This window comes from Trachypithecus francoisi, unplaced genomic scaffold (genome assembly GCF_009764315.1).
Source record: "Trachypithecus francoisi isolate TF-2019V2 unplaced genomic scaffold, Tfra_2.0 Lachesis_group4, whole genome shotgun sequence".
NCBI classification, from domain to species: Eukaryota; Metazoa; Chordata; class Mammalia; order Primates; family Cercopithecidae; genus Trachypithecus; species Trachypithecus francoisi.
Window position 1 is genome coordinate 92,327,861 of NW_022681469.1, and position 9,100 is coordinate 92,336,960.

Below are 9,100 nucleotides of genomic sequence, written 5' to 3' on the forward strand. Positions count from 1 at the left end.
AAGTGCAGAAAACAAAGTATAGTCATGGTAGGAATTTAAAATGACACATCAAGGAAATATTGATGTTGACCCAAATGTTGCTCTCTTTTTAAAACTTTCTTGAAGACTCAGAAGAACCAATATTTTATGACTCCCAGCTTAGATTGGACCCCCAAGTCTATTAAAATAGTTAAAATGGCAAGTAAAGGGGTAGGCAAGTTGGAGATATGTTTTATTTAATAGTCAACTTCTACATAACATTTGGAACATCGATACCTTGTTGGCGGCTGGGATCTTCATCACGAGGTAAGTATGAGTGCACTGATACCAGGAAGTGTTCCAGCCAGTCTGAAACTATGAGATGAGCAGCTCAGCACAGCTAGAATAAACCCTCACTCTCTGTATAAGACTTACACAACGCAGACATTCTTATCTCAGAATTCCTTCTCTGCCACCTGATGCACTTCTTGACTATTTTGTCTTGTCATTAATTTTATGGCTTTATGAAATGTAAATTAATTTTAGTATCAGATTAGGAAAAACGGAAATGAAAATATGGAGTCACATACAGTGCATAAGAGGATCAAATAAGGATACTTTCAGGTAGTTTTTGCCATTGCTTTCTTTCTTGAGTGAGGAGTTGATTGCATTCATAATTGATTCATGTGTTTCCATTTCACCACTGAAACATTACCAGGTCATCAACGATTCTGCCTTTGGTCAGAAAGCTTCTCCTGCTGTCACTCTTATCTAATCTTATACTGAAAAAATAAATGGCATGTTTTTGGATAAAGCTGGCCTTCTGACTGCATTGGATGGTTGGCAGGAGCTAGAAATGAAACAAGCTATCCAACAACCACATTACTAAGAAGGCAGGCTCCTTTTACAAGATTTATTCCTAATTCTTTTGGGGTTAGAGAGCAAAATGTGATAAGAACGAGGATTGCTTCTGATACTAGTTACACTCTGCTCGCCTCTCTCTAGAGCTCTGTCTTTATCTCATGAATTCCCTGAGACCCAGCCATCACATTTATGTGGATGGTTCTGGCCCAGCGCCTGCCCTGCCCTCCAGACCAGCACTTCAGCCTCACACTTGACACTTCCACCTGGATGTTCTGCCAACAATGCTGGCCCCAAAGTGTGTGCACCTCTGCCCTCTCCCTGCCTCGTTTCCCTTGCCTTAATAAATCTCCCTTCTCACTTTTCTATTTCCTGTTGGCCACCATTATCTGTCACCCATCACTGAAGTCATGTGTGGGTTCTTCTTTCATTGCCTCCCACCTAGATTCTCTATCAGCCTCCCTTCCAAGTGAAGCTCCTGTTTTTGTGTGTACAGTTATCAAAGTCTCCAGACTCTCCTTGAAGCCATCAGTTCTACCTTTAAGATGTGTCTACCCAGAGCACAGCTGTCATGAACTACCATTGCCCCCACATGGTGCATTTGTACAAATCAAGAAAGGCATCCCATCTTCAAGACACTTGACTTCCATCTGTCAAGAAATTTCTCATTATATAACACACTTATAATGACTAAAATATGGTCCTATGAAATACAGAAATCAACAGGGTCACCAGGTGAATGACACTCTCTAAGATTCTGCAGTGAACAATCTGCACACAACACTCAAGGTTGCCCTGTGATCCTGTCATCCCTTAACTCCATACATTAAATGACTCCTTATCACCTGTGAAAATAAGTGCAGACCTGTTAGCCTTGTGAGGAGACGCATCACACTTGACTTCAGCCTGCATCTCCCGTAGCAGCTCCTATGCCTCACCTCCTCACATTCGTCTGCTCCACTCTTCTGGTATACTTTCTCGGGACTCACACTTGCCTGTCATCACACCTTTAATCATCTATCTGCCTGGTACATTCTTCCTCCTTTTTTTTAACCTGTAAGTATTTCACCCATTTTCCAAATGTCATTTCTCCTAGGAAGCCTTACCTTTTCTCCACCCCAAATAGGAAGTGAGCGGTTTCTCCTTTGAATCCACTGTACTTTGTTTATACCTCAGTTACAATATACATAATATATTGCCTTTTATTATAGTTCCTGGCTCATTTGACTGATGTGTGCCCAGTGGTAAACTCTTTAAAGATTGTGTCTCATTTTATGATTTCTTCAGCACCAAGTTTAAGATTTTATGCAGAATAACTTTTTAATTCACCTAGTTGAACTAAATCAGTAGGTCTCACTCCTAATAAGATGATTGATTATAAGCATTCCTATTCCTTGGGAATCTTATCAAAAAGAAATTTTTTACTTTCTATTCAATTGCCAAAAAAATGGAATTATAATTATGTTTCTGGTCTTTATATGTGCATTGTATTCCATTTGCTTTACTTCTACAACAACTAGGTAACCTTCCTGGTCTTAGATACATAACCCATAAGATACATGTTCACTGTTGCATTTTGCTTAACCAAGCAGGATTGAATATGATTCTTTCTTTCCTTTGTTTTATAAAGTTAGTCTATCCTTGATTTTATAGGTCTTCATTTTCCAACATCTTTACTGTATGAATAAGAAAAATCTTACAAGGAGGGTGAGAGTAGTTTCTCTTTTTTGCTCTAGTTTTGAGAGCAGCTCACAAGTAATAATATGACAAGAAGTATTTTTGGTCTTCCACCTGCTGAGACTACCATGCCACTGTGGGTTTTAAAGAGATCAAAATCTCAACTGAGTTAAGAACTTTTAATTCTTTTTATCACTTTGCTGTTAAAACTATACTTAGTGGTAAGAAAAATAATAATTATTTTTATTAGATTTGGATTAATTGATAAATGTGTAATAAGTGCATGGCTTTTAAAGATTACAAATGTTTTATGGGACCCATAGATTCCTAGACCTGTGTCAAAAACTAGACCATGGATGGCAATTAAAGATGGTAATTATCAATGACACAAGGATATAAATGCAAATGAAGTTGGTAATATTTATATTTTAAAACCACCTTAAAGCCCCTGTTATGTCATACTTCCTCTAAGGAGGGAGATTAACAAATAAACACTGACCTTTGTATTCAATTGCCCTCTGAAATGAAAGCAAAGGAAAAGTTTGCTATTACTCATTAACTTTCTACCTTTTTATCAAATTCAGAATATAATTTTCCCTTTCTGTTTTGGCTTCCAGGGAAATCAGAGTTAACTGAGATTGAACTCTTATTTTTCAAGCCTGAAAATACATGTAATCCAGATGTTGAGGAACTAACTCATATCATAGTAATTTTAAACCACAGGGATTTAAAGGTCACTTGCTCTAACATTCCCACTCAAATCTGAAATCCCTCTACAGCTTCTCTGACACGTGGCCATTTTAGCTGCACTTGAATGATTCTAGTGTATACAGCTCATGATTTCATGAAGGAGTTCTTCCCCCAGGGTTAGTTCTAAAATTCAGAAAGCTTACAACTTACTGAAATTTACCTTTTTCTTTAACTTCCCATTAGTTCTGCCCTCCAGAGCTATACTTGATTTAAAAAAAAAAAAAAAAAATCCCCCTTCACATGACTTTCCTCTTTGAATATTTATTTTAAACTACCTTGCCTTTCCTTAGATTTCAATCCGAGCTCTGCTACTTGGTAGCTGTGAGATCCTGGGAAACTTATTCAACGTCTTCAAGCCTCAGTGTTTCCCTCTGTAACATGGAGATAATAATAGGATCCACTTCATAGGGTTATCTTAAGGATTTTATGAGAAAAAAAACTTGTAAAAGTGCTTAACACATTTTCACTACCCCCCGTGACTATCTTAAAGATCTTTTTTCCTCAAATATGTTCTGTTAGTGGCTTATATGGGAAGCCCTGTTTCTCTCAGTTCATCTGCATTCCTCCATTTTTGTGATTATTCGAATTGCTCTTTCGCAATACTTTTTCCACCTCCATAGCAAATAATTAGAATGTGACAGTGATGCTGCCAGATCTCCACAGAGCTAGTGAGCCCTGCTAAACTCACTCAAGTCCCACTTGTCTCCCTGTTGAGGTCTACCTTCTTCTCTGTAGGCCAGAGCTCAGCACAGCGTCAAAGAAAACCATGTTGGTGATTGCCTACTTCTCTCTTGGAATCTCCCGTTCCTTCACTGTAACCTTTGATCCCCATGCAGAGCTGTAAAATCTGGGCTGCCATGTATACCCTTTCTCATTCGGCTTCTCCCAGGTCTCGCCAAATATAAATAAAAAAACTTACCTGCTCTGTGTTATTTTTCATCAGTGCCCTCATCTGACCTGGTATTGGTCATCTAGTCTTGCAAACCAATTGTGTTCGTCAGCTAATAGAAACGCATGGCTTAATTTTTCACCCTAGCAAGAAACAAACAAAAAAATGTTAATTTTAGGCCAACCTTAGAACCTTGACACATCCCTGAAATGACGTTAAGTCTTTGATAACACATGATTTCTTTTTCCTTTTTTTCCTTTGCTGTAGGTATCTTAACAAGTGCGTGTGTATGTGTGTGTGCATGCATGTGTGCACACAGAGCATTGCAATCTCCTACACCCATTAACAATAAGTGGTATCTTCTTTAGGAAGGCAACAGTGTCAATCTCAGGTAATTGGAAGAGGGTGGCATGAGATGGGCCTCTCAATAAGAAATCTTGTGACATACCTTAATAAGGGTATCTTCCCCCAAAATACTTGCATTATCTATGGCTTAGTTCAACCCTAAATACAAATTTATTCATGATCCCATGCTATGAACATACTTATACATAAGAGATATTTCACAAATGCTGTTTTGGGGGGATGAATATTTACTATCAGCATTTGACTTTTTAAAAAATTAAGAAATTAACATAAAAAGATAAAGAGAAGATTTTCAAATGCCTTAGGGCTAGATGTTGTGAGATTCTCTTTCCACAGTATTTTCTTAATGCTCTCTTAATGCCAGATTTCAAAATGAATCATCCAAGTAAACTAAAAAGACCCTGTAATAGATTTTTCAATCAAAGTCAACAGAAGCACAACTTTCCTAAATATTTCATGTATCCCCCAAAACAGAAAATGACTGCAATTTCTCTAAAAGTTAGGCTATTCTCTGAACATATTCCCTCAACCTTTCCCATTTAGAAGTTGTCCACAATAAATATGAGTTCACTCTTTGAGTATGAACTTATAGTTAACATGTTCAAATTTATTCTGCTCACGCTGGTTGCTGGCTTTTCTTAGAAATGTCTTCTATTGACTTGTTTTCTACTTTCAGAGATGTGGCAAATTTCAGAAAGCCTATATTATAAAAATTTAAATGGAATAAAATGAAAAAATAAATCAGCGACTCAAAGAGTTGTTTCAGCTGTTAAACCAGACACTTTAGGTGTTCTGTGCCATTCACCATAAAGTCACCATTTAAGTTGATCAAATTGATTAAGAAGTTGATAATGGCTAAACCATCACTAAAGTCCATCTTATATTTTCACAAACATCCAACTTTTTCACTTATAAAACAAAAAATAACAGATTATTTTTCTACAAAAAGAGTTACAGAAACAACACAGACATATCACGAACAAATGACATTAATGAGATTTCTTTTGTAGAAATTGGCAGCTGGGAGGGAGAAGTGGATAGGAAGGCATGAGCCAATAATAATACTGAACTGCGGCCAACCAGTTAACTAGTTACCTGGGCTTGCAATCTGATATCCTAGGTTGCAAGAATGTTTCTTAAAGTACCCACTAATCTACACATCCTAAAATGTGCCATCATTTTGATGACTATAACAGAGTTTTCCTAAGATATATATTGTCTTGCTCTCTGGAAGCCTCTCTCTACCTCAAGATTTCCTTTCTTTTCCTCTTTGAGACCCATATCATAAGGCTCTGAACAGTTATGCTCCATTCTCAGGGTCATCCCCAAGCTAGCGAGACCTTCTCTCTGACAAGAGTTCACACATTGGTAGTGACTTGCACTGCAGCTATTTTTTTTTTTTTTTTAATCCTTGACAGGTAATGTATTGGAAATATCTTTGGACTGACAGTCAGCTGTCTTGAGAGTCATATCCACTACACCACTTATTCATTGTTTGATTTTGGGCAAATCACTGGACTTCACATATCTTCATAAGTGTTTAATGAGAATAACACTTTGCACAAAATCCAATAAGTAATTATTTAGGGGCTGTTAAAACTAGACATGATCTTGGAGGCTGCACTCCTCTAAACGAGACCTTGTCTCTGCCCTTGAGAAGTTCAGGGTTTAGAAGGAAAGGCAGGTATTTGAATTGGCAAGGAGAATACAGAGCAATAAGTGCCAAGCAGGGGGAGGCCCCAGTGATCTTCCTGGAAAAATGAACATTTCTGAGCATTACTGATAAAAGATATTCCTGGCACTGAAGCTTGTAGCAAAACAGATATAAAAATACGTCAGTTAACATAAAGTCAAAATGTACGCAAGGCCAAAAAGTAAGATGAAAATGGTTCGATTATGGCTGCTAGAAGGGTATCCTGTAGATACAAGGCTGCATTTGAATCAATAAAAATGTATTCAAAATTGTGTGAGTGTGTGAGTGTTCAATTTTGGAGACAGGGTCTTTAACTTTCATAAAATTATTTTAAAAATAATTGAATGACCCCAAAATGCTGGGAATCGATGCTTCCTAAGGTAGATACACTTTCAGGGAATTATAAGTGAAATGCTTGGGTAAAAGTGTATGTTTGTGTGTGTATGCATGCATAAATATATGCACATGTCATCTTCTGCCACCAATTTACATGCTCCAAAAATTGTTCATGTTTCTATACTTACTATTATAAGACGTCAAGTATGGTAAATGTCTGTACTCTATGGAGTTGCTGAAAGTGTTTTTTGAGATTTCCAAGTTGACTAATATGTAGCTCCCTTTCAAAACACACACAAAATATTGGCTTGTATAATCACTATCTCAATGAGGAAGAGAAGTGAAATCTTATAAATTACTTACTTAAATATAAGATGGCTATATTGGAGATGTCCAACAACCTTTTATCTTAAAAGGAAATGTGCAAAGAAAAAATAGTGTTTTTTTTTTCTATTACTGATCTAATGTTATTCTTAAGCCACACACTGCTGGATATCAAGAGGAAAAAAATGTTAAGTTTTCCAAGTAAAAGTGTTAAGTTTCTTCTGGTCTAAGGAGTAGTTATACAAGGTTTGCTTGTATAGCAAAGGGCTTTAGAGGGAAGAGTGAAATATATAGAAATTAAAGTGGTATGATACCCGGATTTGCTTTAAAATATTTTTGCCAGACTAGGAAGGTGCAGGGGCGGGGGAGGGGAGGGCAGAGCAGAATGGGGGAGGGCATAGGAGAAAAAGGAAAAGAAACAAAAAAAAGCTTTTTCATAACGAGTTTGTAGCCAGAACATGAGTGTTGTGAAAATTACCACTAAATCAAAGCCAAAACGAGAAAGAAATGACTCATATCAGCATCATCATTAATAGACATGTAGATTAGGGTAAGTCCACCACTACTGGCCATCTGACCTACAAGTGTGGGGTGATCAACAAAAGAACCATTGAAAAGTTTGAGAAGGAGGCTGCTGAGATGGGAGAAGGCTCCTTCAAGTATCTCAGATTTTAAATGAGTGAAACAACGAATTATTGATGTTAACAAAATGGATTCCACTGAGCCACCCTATAGCCATAAGAGGTAAGAGGCAATCATTAAGGAAGTCAGCATGTACATTACAAAAATTGGCTACAACCCTGACACAGTAGCATGTGTGCCAATTTCTAGTTGGAATGGTGAGAACTTGCTGGAGCCAAGTGCTAATATGCTTTGGTTCAAGGGACAAAAAGTCACCTCTAAAGATGGCAATGTCAGCGAAACCATGCTGCTTTCTTGAAACTCTGCAATGCATCCTACCAACAACTCATCCAACTGACTAGACCTTGAGTCTGCCTCTCCAGGATGTCTACAGAATTGGTGGTATTGGAACTTTCTGCAGCCTGAGTGGAGACTGGGGTTCCCAAACCCAGCACAGTGCTCATCTTTGCTCCAGTCGACGTCACAACTGAAGTAAAGTCTGTTAAAATGCACCATGAAGCTTTGAGTGGAGCTCTTCCTGGGGACAATGTGGGCCTCAATGCCAAGAACATATCTGTCAAAAATGTCTGTCATGGCAATGTTGCTGGTGACAGGAAAAATGACCCATCAGTGGGAGCAACTAGCTTCACTGCTCAGGTGATTATCCTCCACTATCCAGGCCAAATCAGTGCTGGCTATGCCGCTATTCTAGATTGTCAAACAGTTCACATTGCTTGCAATTTTGCTGAGTTGAGGGGAAAGACTGATCACCATTCTTGTAAGAAGCTGGAAGATGGCCCTACATTCTTGAAATTAGGTGAAGCTGTTGTCACTGAAATTGTTTCTGGCAAACCCAGGTGGGTTGAGAGATTCTCTGACTGTCCTTCTTTGGGTCATTTTGCAGTTTGTCATATGAAACAGATAATTGCTGTGGGTGTCATCAAAGCAGCAGACAAGAGGGCTGCTGGAGGAACCTAGGTCACCAAGTCTGCCCAGAAAGCTCAGAAGGCTAAATGCATATTATCTCTACTCCCTGACACCTCAGTCTTAATCAATGGTGGAAGAACAGTCTCAGAACTATTTCTTTCAACTAGCCATTTAACTTTAATAATCAAAGACCAGTTAATGATAACATTGCCTTGTAAAATCTTCAGAAGGAAAGGAGAATGTTTTGTGAACCATTTTGGTTTCTTTTTCATGAGGCAGTTTTAAGTTATTAGTTTTCAAAATCAGTACATTTTAATAGAAAAAAACAAAAATCTGTCACAGAATTTTGAGACCCATTAAGGAAAAGTTTAATGAGGAAAAAAAGAAAGAGAAAAAGAAAGATAGGTTATGTGTCCATGGCAACAAATTGATGATTCTAGAATCAGAATATATGGTAGTTCATTACACTATTTTCTTTAATGTTTTGATGTTTGAAATCTTTATTAAATAATTTTTTTCTTTAAAAGAGTCTGAGCAGAAAATAATTTATTTAAAGTAAATGCTCAGTCTTTCACAGTTCTTTCCTCCTCTGGCATCTGGGCATATGATGCAGTTTATGGGAAATTTTTGTGCTGAGGGACAGGGGGCTTTCATCCCACACCCTCAGGCCCATGTGTGCTATCTTCTGGGATTTGAGG

At 37.7% G+C, this 9,100-nt stretch overlaps 1 pseudogene; it reads left to right on the forward strand.

The window, feature by feature from the left end:
* Positions 1 to 7,539: 7,539 nt before the first annotated feature.
* On the forward strand, positions 7,540 to 8,687 carry LOC117072163 (annotated as a pseudogene).
* The last annotated feature ends 413 nt before the right edge of the window (positions 8,688 to 9,100 follow it).